The sequence below is a fragment of the Lolium rigidum genome, chromosome 2, assembly GCF_022539505.1.
Source record: "Lolium rigidum isolate FL_2022 chromosome 2, APGP_CSIRO_Lrig_0.1, whole genome shotgun sequence".
NCBI classification, from domain to species: domain Eukaryota; kingdom Viridiplantae; phylum Streptophyta; class Magnoliopsida; order Poales; family Poaceae; genus Lolium; species Lolium rigidum.
In genome coordinates this window covers 191,506,726-191,507,567 of record NC_061509.1, presented here as the reverse complement: position 1 = coordinate 191,507,567, position 842 = coordinate 191,506,726, and positions in this window count along the sequence as shown.

The window sequence follows — 842 nt, the reverse complement described above, 5'->3', positions numbered from 1 at the left end:
TTCATCGCTTGCTCATGTCATTTGAGTATTTTTATCAAATTACTTGCAAAGTACTATGATTATCACTATTGCATAAAAACCAAAACCACTATTTTCATAACTATGAATATGACTATGTGGTGGGCAATGGAACCATGGATTGTGTTGATATGGTGGAGGTTCCATTGCAAGGGTTTATATCCATCTAGGATTAAACAACAAATGTCGTCCAGTGATTCTTGTGCCGTAATACCCGTGTTAACTGATGACCCACAAGTATAGGGGATCGCAACAGTCTTCGAGGGAAGTAAAACCCAATTTATTGATTCGACACAAGGGGAGACAAAGAACACTTGGAAGCCTTAACAGCGGAGTTGTCAATTCAGCTGCACCTGGAAACAGACTTGCTCGCAAGAGTTTATCGGTGGTAACAGTTTTATAGCGTAGCAGGTAGTGAAATAACAGCGACAGAGTAACTGAGAGACAGGCGGTAGTGATTTTAGTAAACAGCAGGATTAAAATACTGTAGGCACGGGGACGGATGACGGGCGTTGCATGGATGAGAGAAACTCATGTAAGAATCATAGCAGGGCATTTGCATATAATAATAAAACGGTGTCCAAGTACAAAGCAATCAATAGGCATGTGTTCCATATATAGTCGTGCGTGCTCGCAATGAGAAACTTGCACAACATCTTTTGTCCTACCAGCTCGGTGGCAGCAGGGCCTCAAGGGAAACTACTTGGATATTAAGGTACTCCTTTTAATAGAGTACCGGAGCAAAGCATTAACACTCCGTGAACACATGTGATCCTCACATCGCTACCATTCCCTCCGGTTGTCCCGATTTCGTCACTTCGGGG